Below are 27,036 nucleotides of genomic sequence, written 5' to 3' on the forward strand. Positions count from 1 at the left end.
CTACTCATTCAAGGGTTTTTACTTTATTTTTACTATTTTCTACATTGTAGAATAATAGTGAAGACATCAAAACTATGAAATAACACACATGGAATCATGTAGTGACCAAAAAGTGTTAAACAAATCAAAATGTATTTGAGATTCTTCAAAGTAGCCACCCTTTGCCTTGATGACAGCTTTGCAAACTCTTGGCATTCTCTCAACCAGCTTCATGAGGTAGTCACCTGGAATGCATGTCAATTAACAGGCGTGCCTTGTTAAAAGTTAATTTGTGGAATTCCTTTCCTTCTTAATGCGTTTGAGCCAATCAGTTGTGTTGTGACATGGTAGGTGTGGTATACTGAAGATATCCCTATTTGGTAAAAGACCAAGTCCATATTATGGCAAGAACAGCTCAAATAAGCAAAGAGAAATGACAGTCCATTACTTTAAGACATGAAAGTCCGTCAATCCGGAATATTTCAAGACCTGTGTGAATCAGGCCTTCATGGTCGAATTGTTGCAAAGAAACCACTACTAAAGGACACCAATAAGATGAGACTTGCTTGGGCCAAGAAACATGATCAATGGACATTCGACTGATGGAAATCTGACCTTTGGTCTGATTAATCCAAATTTGAGATGTTTGGTTCCAACCGCTGTGTCTTTGTGAGACGCAGAGTAGGTGAACGGATGATCTCCGCATGTGGTGTGGTTCCCACCGTGAAGCATGTAGGAGTAGTGATGGTGTGGGGTCGCTTTGCTGCTGACACTGTCTGTAATTTTATTTAGAATTCAAGGCACACACAGCATGGCTACCACAGCATTCTGTAGCGATACTCCATCCCATCCGGTTTGCGCTTAGTCCCACTATCATTTGTTTTTCAACAGGACAATGACCCAAAACACACCTCCAGGCTGTGTAAGGGCTATTTGACCAAAGAGAGCGATGGAGTGCTGCATCAGATGACCTGGCCTCCACAGTCACCCGACCTCAACCAAATTGCGATGGTTTGGGATGAGTTGGACCGCAGAGTGACGGAAAAGCAGCCAACAAGTGCTCAGCATATGTGGGAACTCCTTCAAGACTGTTGGAAAAGCATTCCTCATGAAGCTGGTTGAGAGAATGCCAGGAGTTTGCAAAGCTGTCATCAAGGCAAAAAGTGGCTACTTTAAAGAATCAGAAACCTAAAATATACACTGCTCAAAAAAATAAAGGGAACACTTAAACAACACAATGTAACTCCAAGTCAATCACACTTCTGTGAAATCAAACTGTCCACTTAGGAAGCAACACTGACAATACATTTCACATGCTGTTGTGCAAATGGAATAGACAACAGGTGGAAATTATAGGCAATTAGCAAGACACCCCCAATAAAGGAGTGGTTCTGCAGGTGGGGACCACAGACCACTTCTCAGTTCCTATGCTTCCTGGCTGATGTTTTGGTCACTTTTGAATGCTGGCGGTGCTTTCACTCTAGTGGTAGCATGAGACGGAGTCTACAACCCACACAAGTGGCTCAGGTAGTGCAGCTCATCCAGGATGGCACATCAATGCGAGCTGTGGCAAGAAGGTTTGCTGTGTCTGTCAGCGTAGTGTCCAGAGCATGGAGGCGCTACCAGGAGACAGGCCAGTACATCAGGAGACGTGGAGGAGGCCATAGGAGGGCAACAACCCAGCAGCAGGCCCGCTACCTCCGCCTTTGTGCAAGGAGGAGCAGGAGAAGCACTGCCAGAGCCCTGCAAAATGACCTCCAGCAGGCCACAAATGTGCATGTGTCTGCTCAAACGGTCAGAAACAGACTCCATGAGGGTGGTATGAGGGCCCGACGTCCACAGGTGGGGGTTGTGCTTACAGCCCAACACCGTGCAGGACGTTTTGGCATTTGCCAGAGAACACCAAGATTGGCAAATTCGCCACTGGCGCCCTGTGCTCTTCACAGATGAAAGCAGGTTCACACTGAGCACGTGACAGACGTGACAGTCTGGAGACGCCGTGGAGAACGTTCTGCTGCCTGCAACATCCTCCAGCATGACCGGTTTGGCGGTGGGTCAGTCATGGTGTGGGGTGGCATTTCTTTGGGGGGCCGCACAGCCCTCCATGTGCTCGCCAGAGGTAGCCTGACTGCCATTAGGTACCGAGATGAGATCCTCAGACCCCTTGTGAGACCATATGCTGGTGCGGTTGGCCCTGGGTTCCTCCTAATGCTAGACCTCATGTGGCTGGAGTGTGTCAGCAGTTCCTGCAAGAGGAAGGCATTGATGCTATGGACTGGCCTGCCCGTTCCCCAGACCTGAATCCAATTGAGCACATTTGGGACATCATGTCTCGCTCCATCCACCAACGCCACGTTGCACCACAGACTGTCCAGGAGTTGGCGGATGCTTTAGTCCAGGTCTGGGAGGAGATCCCTCAGGAGACCATCCGCCACCTCATCAGGAGCATGCTCAGGCATTGTAGGGAGGTCATACAGGCACGTGGAGGCCACACACACTACTGAGCCTCATTTTGACTTGTTTTAAGGACATTACATCAAAGTTGGATCAGCCTGTAGTGTGGTTTTCCACTTTAATTTTGAGTGTGACTCCAAATCCAGACCTCCATGGGTTGATAAATTGGATTTCCATTGATTATTTTTGTGTGATTTTTTTTGTTGTCAGCACATTCAACTATGTAAAGAAAAAAGTATTTAATAAGATTATTTCTTTCATTCAGATCTAGGATGTGTTGTTTAAGTGTTCCCTTTATTTTTTTTTTAGCAGTATATTTAGATTTAACACTTTTTTGGTAACTACATTATTCCATACAGTATGTGTAATTTCATTGTTTTGATGTCTTCATTATTATTCTATAATGTAGAAAATAGTACAAATAAAGAAAAACCCTTGACTCCATTTTGTTGCTCCCAGCCTATAGACAGAAACTAAAACAGGAAACGCCCGTGCAACAGCGCCTCTTCAACCTCAGGAGGCTGAAGAAATTTGGCTTGTCACCAAAAACCCTCAAACTTTTACAGATGCACAATCAAGAGCATCCTGTCGGGCTGTATCACCACCTGGTACTGCAACTGCTCTGCCCACAACCGTAAGGCTCTCCAGAGGGTGGTGCGGTCTGCACAACGCATCACCAGGGGCAAACTACCTGCCCTCCAGGACACCTACAGCACCTGACATCACAGGAAGGCCAAAAAGATCATCAAGGACAACAACCACCCGAGCCACTGCCTGTTCACCCCGCTATCATCCAGAAGGCGAGGTCAGTACAGGTGCATCAAAGCAGGGACCGAGAGACTGAAAAACAGCTTCTATCTCAAGGCCATCAGACTGTTAAACAGCCATCACTAACATTGAGTGGCTGCTGCCAAACATTTGACTAGTACTGTATTTTTTTTAACTTACTCTTGAAAGTTGTAATAGTAGAATGTGCAATTTCGAAATTGGGTAGTGCATAATCAGACTTGTATACCTTAGAGCTATTTACAGCTAGATCAACTAGCCCATGTAATCTGTTTTTAGCTAGGTTCTTTTAGTCCATAGATTATTTTTTTTGTAATGTCTTAATCACTTAAATATCACATGAATGCACATTAGACATGGCAAAATGTATAGAAATGCAAGAGAATTTGCTTAAATGCAAAATGTTCTCTCTGCCAACAACAGGGGGTGTGAACAATTTGCATCATGAACAGTGCTTGTGCCCATAGACGTGGTGCGCGCAGGGTGGGGGGTGGTGAGATGTTGCCCAATGCTGACAGTGGGGCCTGAGTGAAAATGTTTGGGAATCCCTGGTTTAGTTGACACAATGCCCATACAGGCCTCTTGGCTTCAGATGGTTTGACCTTCTGTGACCTTTTAAATAAACCCAGTGGTCAATCCCAGTACATCTCAACATTTACAGTATGTGTGTCCCAAATGGCACCCCATTCCCAATGTAGTGTACTACTTTTGAGCAAGGCCCAAATGGGTGACATTTAGGACAGAACATATATCTTCTGCTTGTCCAGAATGGCAGTGGTTTGATTAATCCTGCCAACAGATTGGTGGGCAAAGCAGTTTGTAATGCTGTTTGTAATGCACTGACAATGGCAGACTCAGAGTATTTTAACTAATTAACCCTGGCACAAGGATCCCACTGGAGATTTTTTACATTGGTATGGAGATGACACAATTTTTTGATTTAATTCCATTTTGCCCATGTCCCCTCCTTAGTTACCCTCCGCCCGATACTGTGCTTGTCTGCAGTGTAAAATACCCCGTTCTCTGCAGAGCCATCCCTAAATAGAGTTGAACAGGAGCTCACAGCTGACATGAGAATATACACTGGCAGAAATGGCTCAGATGAATAAAGATGGTGACAGTATGAAAATCACAGCCTCTTTGTGTCTCTGTTGACTAGGTTCTCAGTATGCTACAGTCAGGGGGAAAAAAATAGAACATTTAGAGAACCTTATCCAAGAGGCCAGGGATTAGTTGGGGAGTCTAGCTGATATGTAAACACGTGTGTGTGTGTGTGTGTGTGTGTGTGTGTGTGTGTGTGTGTGTGAAATATATGTGCCTGATCAATGTGGTTGGTCTGAGGGGTGTCCCACATACAGTAGAGGATGGCTTCTAGCCACCATTCCTAATTTTCACAAAGCGGCAGGGATGAGGGAGGGGGGTGTTCGCTACAACCTAACCCCCACTGATTTGTTCACCGGTATGAAAGGCAGACAAGGTCACAGCAGATTTTATTTTGATTTGTGTGTTTTAAAGAAGCTGCTACTTGTCGATTTTCACATTCACTTAGACTTTGCTATGGCGGGTGGCAAGGAGGCACGTTTAAAAATGTAGCTGTTTGGCTCTAAAAAGCCTCACGTTGTTAGATGCTACATATGGAGGGTGCAAAATTACAGCTTTGTTGCCACTGCAGGTCTGCGCTGGGGTATATAAAGGGGTCATATACCCACATCTCGAAGTAATTACAAAGATCTTAGTGGGTTGATATCGCTAACATGGCTAGATGGCAGTCAACCGGCATATCTTTAACTTTTCTATAAGGGATTCAAATGAGATGAGTTCTCAACAGGCAACTCCAGCACCAAAACAGAATAGTATAGAGCAGGGGTCTCCAACCTTTTCTAGCATGAGAGCTACATAAAATGAAACCTGTTGTGAGCTACTCCATTTTCTTCTAGCTTTTAAATGGGCACCTTCTTCTTCTTCTTTCCCCGACAACTCTTCCCCAGGTCCTTAGTGTTCAAGAGAAAATAGTGCACTATGTTTTCTGTCAAGATACCTGGTAAAATAATGGTTAATTAACAACTCCCAAATTCTATTTTTATATTTTCCCAAAGTCACCTAAATTGTGTCACCATCTGGTTTTTATTTGCTATTAGTTTTACACTCAAAATTACAACTGTTCATAGAAACAACGAAACTGGATTTTCTGAGTCCATGTCAATGCTTAAATCACATCAGAAGAAACACTTTTGTTAGGCCTGGAATAAAACTAACAAATGTAGTAATTCCCCTTTTTTAGTTTTTTTAAAATTGTTAATATCAAATTTTATTTGTCACATGCACCGAATACAACAGTGAAATGCTTACTTACAAACCCTTAACCAACAATGCAGTTTAGTTTTCCGAAAATGCCAAAAAGCAATAGCGGGGATATATACAAGGGGTACCGGTACAGAGTCAATGTGCGGGGTCACCGGTGTCGAGGTAATATGTAGGTAGAGTTATTAAAGTGACTATGCATAGATAAGAACAGAGTAGCAGCAGTGTTCTGGGGGGGGGGGGGGGGGGGCAATGCAAATAGTCTGGGAAGCCATTTGATTAGCTGTTCAGGAGTCTTATGGCTTGGGGGTAGAAGCTACTTAGGAGCCTCTTGGACCTAGACTTGGCGCTCCGGTACCGCTTGCCCTGCGGTAGCAGAGAGAACAGTCTATGACTAGGGTGGGTTGAGTCTTTGACAATTTTTAGGGCCTTCCTCTGACACTGCCTGGTGTAGAGGTCTTGGATGGCAGGAAGTTTGGGCCCGGTGATGTACTGGGCCATACGCCCTACCCTCTGTAGTGCCTTTTTTATTTCACCTTTATTTAACCAGGTAGGCCAGTTGAGAACAAGTTCTCATTTACAACTGTGACCTGACCAAGATAAAGCAAAGCAGTGCGACACAAACAACAGAGTTACACATGGAATAAACAAGTGTACAGTCAATAACACAATAAAAAAAGGTCTACATACAGTGTGTGCGAATGGCGTGAGGAGGGAAGGCAATAAATAGGCCATAGTAGCGAAGTAATTACAATTTAGCAAATTAACACTGGAGTGATAGATGAGCAGATGGTGATGTGCAAGTAGAAATACTGGTGTGCAAAAGAGCAGAAAAGTAAATTAAAACAATATGGGGATGAGGTAGGTAGATTGGGTGGGCTATGTACAGCTGCAGCGATCGGTTAGCTGCTCAGACAGCTGATGTTTAAAGTTAGTGAGGGAAATATAAGTCTCCAGCTTCAGCGATTTTTGCAATTCGTTCCAGTCGTTGGCAGCAGAGAACTGGAAGGAAAGGCGGCCAAAGGAGGTGTTGGTTTTGGGGATGACCAGTGAGATATACCTGCTGGAGCGCGTGCTGCGGGTGGGTGTTATTGTGACCAGTGAGTTGAGATAAGGCGGCGCTTTACCTAGCATAGACTTATAGATGACCTGGAGCCAGTATGTCTGGCGACGAATATGTAGCGAGGACCAGCCGACTAGAGCATACAGGTCGCAGTGGTTGCGATACCAGGCAGTGATGCAACTCGTCAGGATGCTCTCTGGTGCAGCTGTAAAACCTTTTGAGGATCTGAGGACCCATGCCAAATCTCCTGAGGGGGAATAGGTGTTGTCCCCAATTCATGACTGTCTTGGTGTGCTTGGACCATGTTAGTTTGTTGGTGATGTGGACATCAATGAACTTAACTCTCAACCTGCTCCACTGCAGCCCCGTCGATGAGAATGGGGGCGTGCTCGGGCCTCTTTTTCCTGTAGTCCACAATCATCTCCTTTATCTTGATCACGTTAGGGAGAGGTTGTTGTCTTGGCACCACACGGCCAGGTCTCTGACCTCCCTATAGGCTGTCTCGTTGGTGATCAGGCCTACCACTGTTGTGTCATCGGCAAACTTAATGATGGCGTTGGAGTCATGCCTGTCCATGCAGTTGTGAGTGAACAGGGAGTACAGGAGGGGACTGAGCTCGCACCCCTGAGGGGCCCCCTGTTGAGTATAATCTACAGTAACAAGTGGGGAATGTTAACCCTCAAGACGGTTATCACATCAACTGGCTACACACTGAGTGACAGACAAACGTGCGCACCACACAGACTGACGGGGGCAATATTACGGGAAATTAATTGGCAGATATTGTCTTAGGTTTGGCTTTTAAAGCCAATAGTGGCTAACCAGGGGTGGGATAATGTTCTGTTGATTAGATAGTAGTTGGTAGCTTGCGGTGTCTGATACTTGTGAGATTTGTTTGACAGTTTGCGGTGGACCACGTAAAAATGACATGTATTTTCAGAATTGTTTGGCGAAATCCTCATAGGTGGGCTGCGAGCTACTGGTAGCTTGCGACCGACCTGTTGGCGACCCCTGGTATAAAGTAACATAGGGATGCTTGAACTGTTGTTTCAGTGTTCTGTATGTGGGGTTTTTGGTCAGTCCTGGCAGAAGATGTTTACCTATGTCCTATGGAAACGGTGGAAAGAGTAGGTTGTCACAACGAGTCGACGCATGAGACACGCACAACATGCACACAGCCAACCATTTTGAACCCGACCTTCTGTCCCTCTAGGCTTCCTCTCTCATATTTTCTCTTCTCTTCCCATCTCATTCTCTCTCCTTAACCCTTTTCTCTAACTATGATTGCCATGGCTCCTCAGCAGCAAAGATTTTGTTTGGTATATTTTTGGGGGGGTTTGGGGTGTGTAGAAATATTAGGTAATTACTACTAAGAGCTGGGTGTAGATGACTGGAATCACTAGGGGAAGAAAGAACACACACACACACACACAGAGGAATGAGTTGCCAAATCTTCTTGAGACATCTCTACTAATTCACATACAATGTTGACGTCTACGTCTTTAGGAAATAAAAGCAGTGTGGCACTCAGTTTTTGACCAATCTTGATTATGCTCTGCCTTTGTTTTTTCCTGTTCACATTGTGACATTTTCATTTCAACTGTCTTGTAGGTCTTGTCAAACTAAGCATTTTATTTTGAACCTTTTCAGCCTTTAATTCCAACCAAACGTAAACCCCTGCTGATCTAATCAATGTAGAACAGAAATATCTTTATGCCAGATCCATATCTGCCAACTGCCATAAGTCGTAGCATGCTTTTCAAAAAATATGTTTTCCTTCTATCATAATTCAATGCTTACAGAAATTGTGACTCTATGGCCTCCACTCATTGTGATGTATGTATGGAATGTCTGTTTCTGTCTGTGGCAGAATGAAAAGGGAAGGGTTTTCTGTCAGAGCACAGTGGTCTGGTAATCAAGGCCAAAGCATTCCCATAAGAAGATTACCAGCCTCTGGTTTCTCCCCTGCCTACCCCACCGTTAATACCAGGGTCTCTCTGCAAAAGGGGGTTACTGTGCTTTTAAAACAGGCCTGCTAATCCAGCCCACAAGCATTCACATAGTATAGATTATTACTTGCCGATGTGAGAGGAAAGCACTGTTTCTCCCTCCTCCACCCCTCCCCCTCTCCTGCCTCAATCATCCTGGTCAACAGTGTACAAGCGAAGGGAATGTTTGTATAGGTGTGTGCCATGACCTAACGGATGGAAGGAAGGGTGGGGTGGGAGAGCAGTGCATTATGGGGAGTTCTCTCAGATATACACTCATTTCAGGGAGAAAATCCCTTCTTTGGTTCTATATGTGGTGGCATATACAAACGATAAATCATTGGTAGTCGTATAAACCACATTTAGAACTCTTTAAGATCACCTTTGATATCACAGTAAAAGTCTTCAACTGACAAAAAGTAGCCGTTTTAGCATATTTGCACATTTTGCGGCATGAATAAGGAAAAAAGCATAAACATTGGAAAAGCAGGTACAGTAAAAGCAAAAATGCCTTTTTCAATACATTTCCTAAGCACAGTTCATAAAAGCATCAACTGAGTGATGGAATTTGATTGTTACAGGAAAGGGGGACAGTTTGCTGACCAAACACAAATGTTATATAAACAGATGTTGGGAAATGTAAGATTGTATATTACTAGTCTAAAACCTTGTGATTCCAGTAGAGTTTTAGGCTTTTGCGGTTAGGAACAATAGCTGTTACACTAAGGCAAGCAGTTTTTGGGATGTGTGACCGACCGTTGAGCCCCACAGCATTTTAGCCCTGATATGAATGCTTGCTCAGAAACAACCAATTTGGATTTAGTTGACTTAGTGCACGCACACATTGCCTGCTCCACTACACCTTTTAATGCGAGTTGCAGGATTGTGACTTACCTTCACGTGTACACTTTCACACTCTTCAGACTGTGGGCTAAACACTGCAGAAACCACATGACATGACCCCACCTTTCTGTCATATCACCTTTTGATGCCTAGATGGATATGACAGAATGTGCGTATCAAACAGGACAGTGTTTCGAAACCTTTGGACGGGCAGTGTGTGTGTGTGTGTGTGAGCGTGAGCATCAGTGTGAGCATGTCGGTGTGTATGTTTCGGTGGGGGCTAGCTCAACCAGATTAAAGGGCATTGAAGCACACTCAATGCCAAGTTGCAAAGTCTTCCATGCAGATGTGCACCAGCTGTCTGTCCCTCTGTCAAGGTACCTCTCCTTCACTCTTTCTTGGGCCTTACCCTGACTCATTCTCCTTCACTCTTTCTTGGGCCTTACCCTGACTCATTCACTCCTTCTCTTTCTTGGGCCCTACCCTGACTCATTCACTCCTTCACTCTTTCTTGGGCCCTACCCTGACTCATTCACTCCTTCACTCTTTCTTGGGCCCTACCCTGACTCATTCACTCCTTCACTCTTTCTTGGGCCCTACCCTGACTCATTCACTCTTTCTTGGGCCCTACCCTGACTCATTCACTCTTTCTTGGGCCCTACCCTGACTCATTCACTCTTTCTTGGGCCCTACCCTGACTCATTCACTCCTTCACTCTTTCTTGGGCCCTACCCTGACTCATTCACTCCTTCACTCTTTCTTGGGCCCTACCCTGACTCATTCACTCCTTCACTCTTTCTTGGGCCCTACCCTGACTCATTCACTCCTTCACTCTTTCTTGGGCCCTACCCTGACTCATTCACTCCTTCACTCTTTCTTGGGCCCTACCCTGACTCATTCACTCCTTCACTCTTTCTTGGGCCCTACCCTGACTCATTCACTCCTTCACTCTTTCTTGGGCCCTACCCTGACTCATTCACTCCTTCACTCTTTCTTGGGCCCTACCCTGACTCATTCACTCCTTCACTCTTTCTTGGGCCTGACTCATTCACCTCTTCACTCTTTCTTGGGCCTGACTCATTCCCTCCTTCACTCTTTCTTGGGCCTGACTCATTCACTCCTTCACTCTTTCTTGGGCCTTACCCTGACTCATTCACTCCTTCACTCTTTCTTGGGCCCTACCCTGACTCATTCACTCCTTCACTCTTTCTTGGGCCCTACCCTGACTCATTCACTCTTTCACTCTTTCCCCTTTGGCTCTCTCAGACCATCTCTTTCTTGAATGCATATGTGTGTGTATACACTGAGTATACAAAACATTAAGAACACCTGCTCTACCCATGACATAGACCGAACAGGTGAATCCAGGGGAAAGCTATGATCCCTTATTGATGCCACTTGTTAAATCTACTTCAACCAGTGTAGATGAAGGGGAGGCAACAGGTTAAAGAAGGATTTTTAAGCCTTGAGACAATTGAGACATGGATTGTATATGTGTGTCATTCAGAGGGTGAATGGGCAATACAAAATATTTAAGTGCCTTTTGAACAAGGTATGGTAGTAGGTGCCAGGTGCACTGGTTTGTGTCAAGAACTGCAGCGCTGCTGGGTTTTCACACTCAACCGTTTCCCTTGTGTATCAAGAATGGTCCACTACCCAACTCAATATTAGGAAGGTGTTCCTAATGTTTGGTATACTCAATGTATATGGAGTGCATGTAATGTTTTACATTTGGTCATAATCATAACGCAGATGCTCTAATTTAATGTAGGTGACAGTCAAAAAGTCATATGGTATCTTGTATCAGCCTTGGGAGAGTGGCAGAAACTGTCAGGAAAGCATTGATTCATTAAAATACCAAATGGTAAAGAGTGGGGATCAGTGACAACTTGACAAGTCTCTGGTGTTGCTGCAGGAATATAGGTCATAGAAGATGCTTGGGTACTTGATCATGCATTCATTGCCTACAGGGAAGAGTTGCGTTGGTGGCAGTGGGATGGAGAAAAAGAGGCAGAGCGAGAGAGACACATTGGTTTACCAGATGGAGAAACTGGTGCTTGATAGCGAGACTATTCACAATCATGTTGTTTTGTATTTTTTTACAACGGTAGAGAAGCTGTCAAAACAGATTATTAATATTATTATTATTATTATTATTATTATTATTATCATCATCTCTTTTGCCAGTTAAACAGCCGACAGGGCATTTGAAGTTCCGCAACTGGTTTGCACGGTGATATTTCTTCAGGATGTGGATTCTCACAGGAAACGTGTGGAGTGAGGCAAAGCAATGTTCAAGAGCTTAGTGAAGTCTTTGGGCAATATGGAAAACCAGACGTGGAGGGTGTGGAGGTTGCTAACTGGGACCACGTCTTTTTTTGGTCTCCTCTCAGGGTTTGGCTGGACACAGTGGCGCCACGGGTCAACCAGAAGACCATAGCCAGCTAGCTCCTGGTGTCTCGAAGTTGGGTTCCTCGTCAAAGGTCTTGACTTGTCATGACCAAAGTGATCCTTTTTTTGTTTTTAAATTATGCGCTTTTGATCAGAGATGGACGACAGTGTCACCTTTGGTTTATTGATGAGGAGTGAAGGCAGAAGACCCATTAGCTACTGGTAGAGATACATGAGCTTTGTGTTTGAAAGGCAACCATTGGATGTTGTTGTGGTTTCCTCCCCCGCAATAGTCTAAATCCAGCAGGCTCACACTCAGTTGACGTGAGTGTGTCAGGCTGAGGCGAAGTGTACTGGTCATGTCTTCCGATAAGCTGACTGACAGTATACCTAACTGTTGTATTGTATTGACTTTCCTTAAACAGGAACTGTATAGAAGATATTGACCAGCTGAGCAGTATGTGGTGTTGAATTAAATCATCTGAACTAATAATGCTCCAGGCTATGTCACTTCTTTGACTAAGAAAGAACAAAGGAAAGGAAAATGAATATTCAGAGAAACATTCAAAACAGAAGTTTGCAAATTAAAGATGGCATTTCCACATCCTTGTGCAATGGTTCTTGGCAGTGATGGTCATTTATTTACATAGACATTCCTATTCAACTGTAATCATCAGAGCCTGAGGTATCGGCAACTTCCGTACCAAGAAATTATTGTCAGCGTTGAATATGCTACATTTATATCAATTCTGATGCCAGCAGGCTGCCTACTGCCTCACTTTATGGGAAATGCGCATTCTTCATAAATGGGCCATAGTGACTCATCTATCTCTCTTTGTCAACAGGATTCACACCCTCCATCTTCCCTCATCCCTGGTGATTCAACGTGTTATGTGATACTGGAACATCAGTGAGCCAGTGGCACCTGCTGGGAGAGTGGGATAGAGCATGGGATTGGCCCTCGGAGACAGGAACCACACTCTTATTCCTGAGGCTCCGAGGTCTCTGGCCCCTTAGGGCACACAATAGACAGCGAGCAGCTCTGAGGTGAGTGGACTAATTGTGTCACTGCTATCTGCAATGCTTCCACTCTGCGTAAATGGGGAAATTAACTGTTAATAACAAGTGTATTACTGGGGGATAACCTTTTTGACGTTGCTTTTAGTGTAGTTGTCGCGATGTTGCACACATGCTCCTATTGGTTAATGTCGCCATTCACTTAGCAGTGCATGTCATTGCTCCCTATAGAGAAAGTGGTCAATATGAGGGCAAGTTATTTGTTCAAATGGCATAAAGTGATTTGATGCAAAGTCCTCCTGAGGATCTGCCTTTTTACTGAAGTTGCTGGGAAATGACTGACAACACAGCTCTTAGCTCCCTCTGCAGATGCCTACTGGAAACGTTTCATTTGTATTGCTTTTAAATCATTTTAAAGAATTTTTATCTTATTAACACTTTGTTCTAGCTAGCTATTTGTGTAGGTAGCTATCAAGTAAACACAATGATATATTGTTTGTTGAAATTGGGGTTTACAAAGAGTGCAATAGGAGCATTTTACAGCAAATATTGAGAAGTAGCTTTTCCTAGCTAGCTGATGTTGACCATTAGAATTAGAGGTCGACCGATTAATCGGAATGGCTGATTTTAGTTAGGGCCGATTTTCAAGTTTTCATAACAATCGGTAACCGGCATTTTTGGACACCGATTGCGTCCCACCTACTCAACAGCCAGTGTAATCCCGTGGTGCGTTATTCAAATACCTAAAAAAATGCAAAAACTTCAAATTTTCAAACATATGACTATTTTACACCATTTTAAAGACAAGACTCTCGTTAATCTAACCACACTGTCCGATTTCAAAAAGGCTTTACAACGAAAGCAAAACATTAGATTATGTCAGCAGAGTACCCAGCCAGAAATAATCAGACACCCATTTTTCAAGCTAGCATATAATGTCACATAAACCCAAACCACAGCTAAATGCAGCACTAACCTTTGATGATCTTCATCAGATGACAACCCTAGGACATTATGTTATACAATACATGCATGTTTTGTTCAATCAAGTTCCTATTTATATCAAAAACCAGCTTTTTACATTAGCATGTGACTAGCATGTGACTAGCATTCCCACCGAACACTGCCGGTGAATTTACTAAATTACTCACGATAAACGTTCACAAAAAGCATAACAATTATTTTAAGAATTATAGATACAGAACTCCTCTATGCACTCGATATGTCCGATTTTAAAATAGCTTTTCGGTGAAAGCACATTTTGCAATATTCTCAGTAGATAGCCCGGCATCACAGGGCTAGCTATTTAGACACCCAGCAAGTTTAGCCTTCACCAAACTCCGATTTACTATTAGAAAAGTTTGATTACCTTTGGTGTTCTTCATCAGAATGCACTCCCAGGACTGCTACTTCAATAACAAATGTTGGTTTGGTCCCAAATAATCCATTGTTATATCCAAACAGCGGCGTTTTGTTCGTGCGTTCAAGACACTATCCGAAAGGGTAAATAAGGGTGGCGAGCATGGCGCATTTCGTGACAAAAAAATTCTAAATATTCCATTACCGTACTTCGAAGCATGTCAACCGCTGTTTAAAATCAATTTTTATGCCATTTTTCTTGTAAAAAAGCGATACTATTCCGACCGGGAAAGCCTGTATACGTACAAAGAGAGAGAAAATAAATACATCTCGTGCACGAGCGTGAGTCTCGGAGTACTCTGACCAGCCACTATCCAAACGCGATAATGTGTTTCAGCCTGGGCCTGCCTCGATATCATTCAGCTTTTTCCCGGGTTCTGAGAGCCTATGGGAGCCGTAGGAAATGTCACGTTACGGCAAAGATCCTCAGTCTTCAATAAAAAGAGCCAAGATGAACAACAACTTGTCAGAGAGGGCACTTCCTGTTTGGAATCTTCTCAGGTTTTTGCCTGCCATATGAGTTCTGTTATACTCACAGACACCATTCAAACAGTTTTAGAAACTTTAGGGTGTTTTCTATCCAAAGCCAATAATTATATGCATATTCTAGTTACTGGGCAGGAGTAGTAACCAGATTAAATCGGGTACATTTTTTATCCGGCCGTGTCAATACTGCCCCCTAGCCCTAACAGGTTAAGAACACATTCTTATTTTCAATGATGGCCTAGGAACGGTGGGTTAACTGCCTTGTTCAGGGGCAGAACGACAGATTTTTACCTTGTCAGCTTGGGGATTTGATCTTGCAACCTTCTGGTTACAAGTCCAATGCTCTAACCACCTTACAATGCACTCCACGAGGAGCCTGCGTGCGTGTGCACTGCGTGTTACACGAGTGCAGCAAGAAGCCAAGGTAAGTTGCTAGCTAGCATTAATAAACTTATCTTATATAAAACTCTCAACCTTAACATAATCACTAGTTAACTACACATGGTTGATGATATTACTAGTTTATCTAGCGTGTCCTGCGTTGCATATAATCGATGGGGTGCCTGTTAAATTCTCATCGAATCACAGCCTACTTCTCCAAACGGGTGATGATTTAACAAGCGCATTTGCGAAAAAAGCACTGTCGTTGCACCAATGTGTACCTAACCATAAACATCAATGCCTTTCTTTAAAATCAATACACAAGTATATCTTTTTAAACCTGCATATTTAGTTAATATTGCCTGCTAACATGACTTTCTTTTAACTAGATTGTGTCACTTCTCTTGTGTTCCGTGCAAGCAGTCAGGGTATATGCAGCAGTTTGGGCCGCCTGGCTCGTTGCGAACTGCGTGAAGACCATTTATTCATAACAAAGACCGTAATTAATTTGCCAGAATTGTACATCATTATGACATAACATTGAAGGTTATACAATGTAACAGCAATATTTAGACTTAGGGATGCCACCCGTTAGATAAAATACGGAAAGGTTCCGTATTTCACTGAAAGAATAAACGTTTTGTTTTCGAAATGATAGTTTCCCGATTTGACCATATTAATGACCTAAGGCTCGTATTTCTGTGTGTTATTATGTTATAATTAAGTCTATGATTTGATATTTGATAGAGCAGTCTGACTGAGCGGTGGTAGGCAGCAGCAGGCTCGTAAACATTCATTCAAACAACACTTTCGTGCGTTTGCCAGCAGCTCATCGTTGTGCTTCAAGCCTATCAACTCCCAAGATTAGGATGGTGTAACCGATGTGAAATGGCTAGCTAGTTAGCGGGGTGCGCGCTAATAGTGTTTCAATCGGTGACGGAACTCGCTCTGAGACTTTGAAGTAGTTGTCCCCTTGCTCTGCAAGGGCCGCAGCATTTGTGGAGCAATGGATAACGATGCTTCGAGGGTGGCTGTTTTCGATGTGTTTCTGGTTCGAGCCCAGGTAGGGGCGAGGAGAGGGACGGAAGCTATACTGTTACACTGGCAATACTAAAGTGCCTATAAGAACATCCAATAGTCGAAGGTATATGAAATACAAATGGTATAGAGAGAAATAGTCCTATAATAACTACAACCTAAAACCTCTTACCTGGGAATATTGAAGACTCATGTTAAAACCTCTTACATCTAGACGTTCCGCTAGCGGAACACCTGCTCCAATATCCAATGATAGGCGTGGCGCGAATTACAAATTCCTCAAAAATACAAAAACTTCAATTTTTCAAACATATGACTATTTCACAGCATTTTAAAGACAAGACTCTCCTTTATCTAACCACACTGTCCGATTTCAAAAAGGCTTTACAGCGAAAGCAAAACATTAGATTATGTCAGCAGAGTACCAAGCCAGAAATAATCAGACACCCATTTTTCAAGCTAGCATATAATGTCACAAAAACCCAGAAGACAGCTAAATGCAGCACTGACCTTTGATGATCTTCATCAGATGACACACCTAGGACATTATGTTATACAATACATGCATGTTTTGTTCAATCAAGTTCATATTTATATCAAAAAACAGCTTTTTACATTAGCATGTGACGTTCAGAACTAGCATACCCCCGCAAACTTCCGGAGGAATTTGCTAACAATTTACTAAATTACTCACGATAAACGTTCACATAAAGCATAACAATTATTTTAAGAATTATAGATACAGAACTCCTCTATGCACTCGATATGTCCGATTTTAAAATAGCTTTTTGGTGAAAGCACATTTTGCAATATTCTAAGTACATAGCCCAGCCATCACGGGCTACCTATTTAGACACCTGGCAAGTTTAGCACTCACCAATATCAGATTTACTATTATAAAAGTTTGATTACCTTTTGTTGTCTTCGTCAGAATGCACTCCCAGGACTGCCACTTCAATAACAAATGTTGGGTTGGTCCAAAATAATCCATCGTTATATCCGAATAGCGACGTTTTGTTCGTGCGTCCCAGACACTATCCGAATGGTAAAGAAGGGTCGTGCGCATGGCGCAATTCGTGACAAAAAAAATCTAAATATTCCATTACCGTACTTCGAAGCATGTCAACCGCTGTTTAAAATCAATTTTTATGCCATTTTTCTCGTAGAAAAGCGATAATATTCCGATTGGGAATCTCCTTTTCGGCAAACAGAGGAAAAAAATCACAAAGACGGGGGCGGCCAGGTCACGCGCCTAAGTCCACAGTCCCTTGATCGGCCACTTGAGAAAGGCGATGATGTGTTTCAGCCTGGGGCTGGGATGACGACATTCTGTTTTTTCCCGGGCTCTGAGCGCCCATGGACGACGTAGGAAGTGTCACGTTAGAGCAGAGATCCTTTGTAAAAGAGATGGCAAAGAAGTTCCAGAAATGGTCAGACAGGCCACTTCCTGTAAATCTCTCAGGTTTTGACCTGCCATTTGAGTTCTGTTATACTCTCAGACACCATTCAAACAGTTTTAGAAACTTTAGGGTGTTTTCTATCCATATATAATAAGTATATGCATATTCTAGTTACTGGGTAGGATTAGTAACCAGATTAAATCGGGTACGTTTTTTTTATCCAGCCGTGAAAATACTGCCCCCTAGCCATAAGAGGTTAAAAGGAACCACCAGCTTTCATATGTTCTCATGCTCTGCGCAAGGAACTTAAACGTTAGCTTTTTTACATGGCACATATTGCACTTTTACTTTCTTCTCCAACACTTTGTTTTTGCATTATTTAAACCAAATTGAACATGTTTCGTTATTTATTTGAGGCTAAATTGATTTTATTGATGTATTATATTAAGTTAAAATAAGTGTTCATTCAGTATTGTTGTAATTGTCATTATTACAAATAAATAAATATAAATCGACCGATTTAATCGGTATCGGCTTTTTTTGGTCCTCCAATAATCGGTACCAGCGTTTAAAAAATCATAATCGGTCGACCTCTAATTAGAATTAGCTAGCCTGACGTCTGTGCCGTATCCTTAAGTGTGTCCGGTTAATGACTTTCCATTGGTGTCGGTTACAACAGTGGGCCATGCCTGAGAGTTGAGTGTCACAATGCTATAAGATTAGCTGGATTAGACCCTCCAAGCTCGTGTTGATCTGGGAGATTTACTGGCCACTGAGCCCCTCCATTGCGTCTCCATTGAGGCTGGCCTGCACAGGAGAGTGAATGGAGTCGTCTGTCCAGGGTTCCAGGCGTCCCTCCGCTGTTGCACAGGAAGAAGAGTGGGGGACAAAGCAAATGGCTTCTCTGGACACACGCAAAGCCAAGATTTGGTGAAGGATAGAGCTTGGAAGTGGAGAAGGGAAAGAAACGGGAGTAATGGAGAGGCCATCTGTTGATTTTAATTATTTTCCATTTGAGATTCTCCTTGATTAATTATTCAAGTATTCTTCAAAAGTATGCAGTTTTTTTGCTCCCTTTTTGTCTTTATTTGCTCTTTTCTTTCTCTTCTCTCGTCTTTAAGGAGTATATTATTGCTCTGGGCGGTTTACTCTCTCCCATGTTAATTAATGGACACTATTGATGCCAAACGGCACTATTCTGCTGCGGTTGTAATCTGCTGTGAGATTATTTAAATGCATGCGAGGAGGCTAATGTCTGGTTGGGGAAATGCTGTTTCATCAGCGGGATGGTCCATTTCTGCCGCCGTGGTTAAATTACTTTATAATTTCCCTTTGATTTCATATACATCTCTGTGCAGGATTCTGATCCACTCGGCTGTCCATTTGTCTGTGGTTCATTAATATATTTTCAATCCATTCTTGGATATCATGTTGAGTTCTTGGTTTTTATTCAAGAGGTTTTACTGTATCAACAAATTATTTTAACAATGTTTTTGTCGCAGTTTTGGAAAAGAGGTTAAACTACTGGACAGAGTCTACTATCCGTCTTCCCTAACACCAGTAACGGGTGTAAACGGATATTTTGAAAAATGTCTTGTGTTTTAAGGACAAAATTTCAGACCAGGTGCTCAAACAGAGGTGGCACTTGCAGCCACACATGCCCGCTAACAACTGCTAGCCCCCCAGGATGGCACACATTCCAATGGAGAGAGTGGAAGGGGTGGATGACTGTTTCTTTACACCATGGTGACCTGATTTTGGAAATTAAAATCTGGGAAATAGTTAACACATTTTCGCTATAGTCCTTTCAAATAGCCTACTTTTAGTCGTCATAACACAGGCTAGAAGAAGTAATCAATTTCTATCTAGTAAATGTCAAGTTTGGTAGCCTATGATGTTGCATGAAACACTTTCTGGCCATGGGCATGGTTCATGCAGTGGTTACAATGTATCACTGATCCCACGTTTGCCTGAACATTCAAGGTATGCGGCGAAGCCGCGGGGGCAAACAAGTTTGGTACAGGGACAGACAATATTTTTACAAATCTGATTGGATACAGTGTTTTGATTATTGAAATATCAGACACAGTTTAACGACAGTTTATTTTTTTCTTTCTAAGGGCTAATAGGGACACCTCTAGCAGGGGACAGGCCATCAGAATCGGGGACATCTGGTCACCCTATTCTTCACCATCTTCAAAGTCAGCGAGATTAGGAAAAGACAAATGTATGCTAGGTGACCTAATGTGATATGAATTAAATACGCTTTGACTTGACTACCACACTTTTTGTCAAGTTGGTTTCTGTAGACATCGGTTAGATCACGTTCAGTCTGTTGGTAGTCTAGTATAAGTTCTCTAACCCTAGGCAAAGATGATACTCAAAATATTACCATAAAAGACAAAGGAAGGAAAAACTTGCTTGTTATCAGACCTCCGTGACCTTATTATTTTCACATCCATATCCCATTAGAGGGTGTCTACTGTATGTGAAACTGTGCCGTGATTCTCCATAATGGCCGTCCCTGTGGGACACACTCTGAGCCCCTGGAGGGTCCCTGTAGCACATGCTACTCCTATTGTTTGGGTGTTCATGAGGATTAACGTCCTATGACAACTGATCTCACATTCCTCAACTCTCTGGGGAGTGTATGCATCTGTCTGTTTGAGTGTATACTATACACTGAGGGGGGAGTTGAGGGGTTTGTGTGTGTGTGTCTATGTATGCACGTTCGATAGTGTGTGCATATGTGTATGAGGGTGTCTGTCTCTTGCTGTACATTTATTATTTATATACATTCAGCAAAAAAAGAAACGTCCTCTCACTGTCAACTGTTTATTTTCAGCAAACTTTAACATGTGTAAATATTTGTATGAACATAAGATTCAACAACTGAGACATAAACTGAACAAGTTCCACAGACATGTGACGAACAGAAATTGAATAATGTTTCCCTGAACAAAGGGGGGGTCAAAATCAAAAGTAACAGTCAGTATCTGGTGTGGCCACCAGCTGCAGTGCATCTCCTCCTCATGGACTGCACCAGATTTGCCAGTTCCTGCTGTGAGATGTTACCCCACTCTTCCACCAAGGCACCTGCAAGTTCCCGGACATTTCTGGGGGGAATGGCCCTAGCCCTCCGATCCAACAGGTCCCAGACGTGCTCAGTGGGATTGAGATCCGGGCTCTTCGCTGGCCATGGCAGAACGCTGACATTCCTGTCTTGCAGGAAATCACGCCATGAATGAGCAGTATGGCTGGTGGCATTGTCATGCTGGAGGGTCATGTCAGGATGAGCCTGCAGGAAGGGTACCACATTAGGGAGGAGGATGTCTTCCCTGTAACGCACAGCGTTGAGATTGCCTGCAATGACAACAAGTTAAGTCCAATGATGCTGTGACACACCGCCCCAGACCATGACGGACCCTCCACCTCCAAATCGATCCTGCTCCAGAGTACAGGCCTCAGTGTAAAGCTCATTCCTTCGACGATAAACGTGAATCCGACCTGCACCCCTGGTGAGACAAAACCACCACTCATCAGTGAAGAGCACTTTTTGCCAGTCCTGTCTGGTCCAGCGACGGTGGGTTTGTGCCCATAGGTGACGTTGTTGCCAGTGATGTCTGGTGAGGACCTGCCTTACAACAGGCCTACAAAGCCCTCTGTCCAGCCTCTCTCAGCCGACTACGGACAGTCTGAACACTGGTGGAGGGATTGTGCATTCCTGGTGTAACTCGGGCAGTTGTTGTTGCCATCCTGTACCTGTCCCGCAGGTGTGATGTTCGGATGTACCGATCCTGTGCAGGTGTTGTTACACGTGGTCAGCCACTGCGAGGACGATCAGCTGTCTGTCCTGTCTCCCTATAGCGATGTCTTAGGCGTCTCACAGTACGGTCATTGCAATTTATTGCCCTGGCCACATCTGCAGTCCTCATGCCTCCTTGCAGCATGCCTAAGGCATGTTCATGCAGATGAGCAGGGACCCTGGGCATCTTTCTTTTGGTGTTTTTCAGTCAGTAGAAAGGCCTCTTTAGTGTCCTAAGTTTTCATAACTGTGACCTTAATTGCCCACCGTCTGTAAGCTGTTAGTGTCTTAACAACCGTTCCACAGGTGCATGTAAATTAATTGTTAATGGTTCATTGAACAAGCATGGGAAACCGTGTTTAAACCCTTTACAATGAAGACCTGTGAAGTTATTTGGATTTTTATGAATTATCTTTGAAAGACAGGGTCCTGAGAAATTGATGTTTATTTTTTTGTTGAGTTTATATTATTGAATGAGGTTGGAATAATATTGTGAAAATTATGATAATGCCATTTTAGTGTAAGAGCTGTTTGACAAAACCGGCCAAAATTTCAGCTTGTTTTGGTGGGATGGAGTTTTGGCCTACCTGGTGGCAACACCAGGCCGTAAATTTGTTAACAGACCAATAAGAGCGTTCCAAACCTCTCTGCCAATAACAGATCGTTTTCCTTCTCCGATCAGACCACTCCCAGACAGTCCTAGCTAAATTCTTGCTTGGGAAATTGCTCTTTGCTAAGAAGCTATTTTTGTTTCTTTTTGACCAATTTAAATGAAAACAATAACAGTATGGTACTTACTTAATTGTTACCCGGAAACGATTTGATACTGAGAAAAACAACGGACCTTTCTAAGGTGACACAGAGAGGGGTCAGGTATGCTTTCACACTGTCTGCTTGAATTCCATTGTGTGTGTGTGTGTGTGTGTCTATTACGCATGAGGACTCCCTGGACACTAGCCCTCTGACATTTATACATTCACACCTCATTGTTCTGCTGCGTCCTCGTGAGTCATTGCGATATTTGATTGTTTGATTACATTCCACTTCACACAGGTGAGGTAGTCTGACCTAAATCAAGCTCACTGTTGGTCTTCAGGCGTGCCATCATTCACCATCCAACCTCGTCCTGTTCTCACTTTTTGCTGTCCCTGTTTTAAGGAAAATGGTTGCCATTTCAATGTCAATATGTTAGCTCTGTCTGTATGGGCTACTTTATCTGTGTGACTCCTGCGAATGGTGTGGCGAAGAGCAGGTTAATGTAGAGTAAACCTGATATAACACTATTAGGTGATAATCTAGGTCACGATCAGTCATTCATTCTGCTATGATGTAAGTGGATTAGTGACAGACTTAAACTGACAGTTCCTAAATGCCCGGAGTCATATGTGTGACAGTGTTTGTTTGTTGACAGAGATGCACATACAGTGCTGATGAATGTGTGTGTCATCTGTGGTGTATCATATCCTGAGGTTAGGTTTATACAGTTAGTGAACTGTCATTTTGCTCCCGCTGCCCCCGGGTCAAAATTCACTCTACTCTACTGTTGTCCTGCTGGCCCTGGTGTCACACACTTTACCCCCCACATGCAGTACAGTAATATCCCTCACCTCATAACCCACCCCCTAAACAAATTCCACCCCCACCCTGGTGTGGTCCAGTTAGTTTCGGTGTCAGGTATTGCCCCCACACACAATTTACACACATGCCCCCCCAATTCCGTCTTCACCAAAACGTGTGTAAATATTGGACTATAAATTGTGCCTTCCTGTATATGGTAAAATGTTTATTTTACTGAGCCATTTACTTTGTTTCTGTTCTTATGTTTTATTATTTGTTATTGTTGTTGCATTGTCGAGAAGGAACCTGAAAGTAAGCATTTGGTTGGATGGCGTATACTGTGTGTATCCCGTACATATGATTAATAAAAACTTGAAAGTGTGGGTGGAGACACACGCAACGCATACACACAGTATGTGCAGTGCTCCCCTTCCCTTTGATGTGTGGGGTGTTAATGGAGCCCCTCATATTTTAATTTATTTATTCATTCATACTCCCTCCCTAGGCAGGGATTTGAGTCCCTCCTCACCTCCCTCTCTTTTTCAAAATAACCAAACTGGAATCCAACCGACTGAATTGGCCAAAATTAAACAGCATGGTCCTGGCTGGTTTGGGCGCCTAATTGATACAGATATAATTACCACAAAAGCAAAAGATTTTTAATAAAGCACGTCTTCAAAACAGGCAGCGTGAAGGACACCCAAAATGTCCCTCTCTGGGGGTGGTCCTCAAAATGTGTGTTTGTTTAAGAGTCTAATGCAAAACCTTTTGGCATGTATCCACTATCATTCTCTCTTGAAATGAGCTAATACTTACCTGAAGAATTCTGAAAATCTTATTCTGGATGGTTGACTCTGTGTAAGAACATCTGCTAAATGAATAAATGTATGAAAAATAGCGACACAGGGGCATGTAGTCATATACTTGTCATGACCGAGACACAGCCTCTGTGCACCAGAAACTCAGAAGAACAGCTGATACTAAATTTGCTTAGATAGGAAAATACATTTAGAGAGCTGATTTTGTATTATTATTTATCCAGGAAGTCCCATTGAGGTCAAAAGACCACTTTGACCTGGCCAAGTGGACAGCTCAATTAAAAAAAACACACATGTAGATTACAATGTGAGTACTATATCAAAACTTCAGATTTTAACCAATCGAGCCTTACTTCCCTACTTCCCATCGGTCTTCGAGGGGTCTAATAAACCACTCGAGGCGAAAGAAACGTCAGGACCTCCTTGGCCATCTATCAAAAAGTGGAAGAGGTGAAGGTTAAGAGCCATGCGTCCTCCGAAACACAAGTCTTACTTCCCATCAGTCTTTGCGTGTTACCTGTCTAACAGAATAGAGGGTGTTCTTTAAAGCCAAACTCCGTGTCAGTTTGAAATCTGCTACATCAGTTTGTTTATATTAATTATTTATGTTACGGTTAAAAAAACAAATGGAATGCGTTTGCGTCAGACGTACATTGCAAGGCATATCTGAATCATTGTTCTTGCGACAAGACAGCTCCCTGGTACACTGCTGCAACTGTCTTTTAGTAATGACCTGATCAAATGGCAGACAAACGCCTGGCTACCCAAGATTTACTATCAACCGAAGAGAAGAAACCCTAACCGAAAACAACAAGATATTGGGAGGTCAAGAGTAAATTATCGGTGACAGTTTTGAAAGGTGGCGGGAGCTCCGGAGTCAACTCCATCTTAGACGCAATGCATTTCTGCTGGGCAGTTATGCTCGACACTGACAGATACACCCACTTTCTTCCTTGTAGCTAAAGTTAGCTGATGATGTGTTTATCAGTGACTAGCCGGCAAAATAACCTAATTAAGCGAACTATTTAAGTAACGTCTACTTCTAACAGTGACACTTTTGAAACAAAGTAGTTGTAAATGGTTACAAAGTTGTTAGCTACCAGTACAAAGTGGCGTGCTTTGCACTGTTATTCTTTGCTAGCTAGCTACAATGAAACCACAGCTTTTTACACCAACTGTCAGTTTCTTACCGTTTGTGTGAAGTGTAACATTACTGCCCAGCCTGGCTAGCTAACGTTATGTAAAAAATTGAGCAACCCATTTACAAGGCCAGGATAGTTTGTCAAATAGTGTCTGTAATTTGGAGAATATGTGGTTGATATTGCAGCGGCAATACCTTTAGTATTTTCCTCATAGTTACCAGAAGGGAGTAAGAGGTCCATCCACCCCTGCCAAAGATGGAACATTCGAAGTGCATGCTGTCTAGCACATTGGAATTGCGTCAAACTCGACTGTGTTGGCCAGGTAAGATAGCATGACTTCGAACTAATATTAGACCAAAATTATTTTTTACTTGAATGCAGTTTTAACCTACTCGAGTGTCATATTATTTTAGTGGGCATGACTTAATAAAAGAAGATCCTGATATATTCGTATCCATACATGACATGTAAGGTATCTTGAATGTAATTTAGAAAACGTGCAAAATATGAACATTTAATTCAAACATGTATATTCTGTTCACCTATGATACAATTTGGGATACTGATTACTGTCATTCTTTTTCACATACACTGCATTCGGTAAAAAGTGTTCAGACCCCTTTTACTTGTTCCACATTTTGTTACTTTACAGCCTTATTCTAAAATGGATTTAAAAGAAATACTCAATCTACACCGAATACCCCATGATGACAAAGCGAAAACAGTTTTTTTGAAATGTTTGCAAATATGTTTTAAAATGTTTAAAAATAACTTATTTACATTCGTATTCAGACTCGAAATTGAGCTCGGGTACATCCTGTTTCCATTGATCATCCTTTAGATGTTTCTACAACTTGATTGGAGTCCACCTGTGGTATATTAGATTGATTGGACATGATTTGGAAAGGCACACACCTGTCTATATAAAGTCCCACAGTTGACAGTGCATGTCAGAGAAAAAACCAAGCCATGAGGTGGAAGTAATTGTATGTAGAGCTCTGAGACAGGATTGGGTCGGCACAGATCTGGGGAAGGGTACCAATTTTTTTTCGCAGCATTGCACACAGTGGCCTCACTTAAATGGAAGAAGTTTGGAACCACCAAGACTCTTCCAATAGCTAGCCGTCCGGACAAACTGAGCAATCAAGGGAGAAGGGCCTTGGTCAGTGAGGTGACCAACAACCTGATGGTCACTCTGACAAAGCTCCAGAGTTCTTCTATGGAAATGGGAGAACCTTCCAGAAGGACAACCATCTCTGTAGCACTCCACAAGATTCTCAGGTCTGATGAAACCAATATTGAACTCTTTGGCCTGAATGCCAAGCGTCCCATCTAGAGGAAACCAGGCACCGCTCATCACCTGGCCAATACCATCCCTACGATGAAGCGTGGTGGCAGCGTCATGCTGGGGGATGTTTTTCAGCGGCAGGGACTGGGAGACTAGTCAGGATCGAGGGAAAGATGAATGGAGGAATGTAGAGAGAGATCCTTGATGAAAATCTGCTCCAGAGCGCTCAGGACCTCAGACTGGGGCAAAGGTTCACCTTCCAATAGGACAATGACCATAAGCACACAGCCTAGACAATGCAGGAGTGGCTTTGGGACAAGTCTTTGAATGGCCTGGAATGGCCCATCCAGAGCCCGGACTTGAACCCGAATGAACATCTCTGGAGAGACCTGAAAGAGCTTGAGGGAATCTGCAGAGAAGAATGGGAGGAACTCCCCAAATACAGACGTGCCAAGCTTGTAGTGTCATACCCAAGAAGACTCGAAGGCTGTAATTGCTGCCAAAGGTGCTTCAACAAAGTACTGAGCAAAGGGTCTGAATAGTTATGTAAATGTGTTTTTATTTAAAAAATATTTGTATACATTTTTGCAAAATAAAAAAAATGTTTTTGCTTTGTCATGTGTTATTGTGTGTAGATTGAGGGGGGGAAAACTATTTAATCCATTTTAGAAAAAGGCTGTAACGTAACAAATGTGGAAAAAGTGAAGGGGTCTGAATACATTACGAATGCACTGGAAGTATGACCCAACTAAGTATTGGTGACACAGACACTGCCAGTATCATCAGTGTGGATCAGAATCAGTATAAACCATCTCATAAGCAGTGTGAAAGTACATTTCATTTTGTAGATTGTTGTTGTAACTTTTTTGGTACTCCGAAT

The 27,036-nt window shown here is 43.0% G+C and overlaps 1 protein-coding gene across 4 annotated transcripts in view; it reads left to right on the plus strand.

The window, feature by feature from the left end:
• Positions 1-27,036, plus strand: part of LOC106583269 (nck-associated protein 5-like) — a 131,386-nt gene that overhangs the window by 26,179 nt on the left and 78,171 nt on the right. For 3 of the 4 annotated variants that reach the window (XM_014167227.3, XM_082967571.1, XM_014167228.3), the window contains exon 2: positions 12,651-12,852. The gene's annotated coding sequence lies outside the window, so the exon portion shown is untranslated. Of the gene's footprint in view, positions 1-12,650; positions 12,853-25,082; positions 25,191-27,036 lie in introns of all 4 variants that reach the window. The other variant, XR_014382184.1, reaches the window with a different exon arrangement.

This window comes from Salmo salar, chromosome 22, assembly GCF_965601325.2.
Source record: "Salmo salar chromosome 22, fSalSal1, whole genome shotgun sequence".
In the NCBI taxonomy this organism is placed as follows: Eukaryota; Metazoa; Chordata; class Actinopteri; order Salmoniformes; family Salmonidae; genus Salmo; species Salmo salar.